The sequence below is a fragment of the Protopterus annectens genome, chromosome 7.part0 (genome assembly GCF_019279795.1).
Source record: "Protopterus annectens isolate FY-2018-M chromosome 7.part0, PAN1.0, whole genome shotgun sequence".
Lineage (NCBI taxonomy): Eukaryota > Metazoa > Chordata > Ceratodontiformes > Protopteridae > Protopterus > Protopterus annectens.
Window position 1 is genome coordinate 715,463,159 of NC_056739.1, and position 280 is coordinate 715,463,438.

A 280-nucleotide genomic window follows, 5' to 3' on the forward strand; every position below is an offset into this window, starting at 1 on the left:
AAAAGGGGGTTTGGGGGGGGGGAGTTTAAAAGGAAGGAATTGGGAAATTATAAAAATAAAAGCAAGATTTTAGGGTGACAGTTCAACACAAATTTAGATTCAAATAAAAAATATATACTTTCTATAAATTGAAAAGTTTGAAGGTTTTTCCCAAAAAATTAGTTTAATACAGGTTTTAAAAAAAACCAAACCTAAAATTATATAGCTGAAAAACGGCAAAAAAGGGGGTGGGGGGAGTTTAAAAAAAGGAAGGCAAAATAAAAAATTATATACTGCAAGA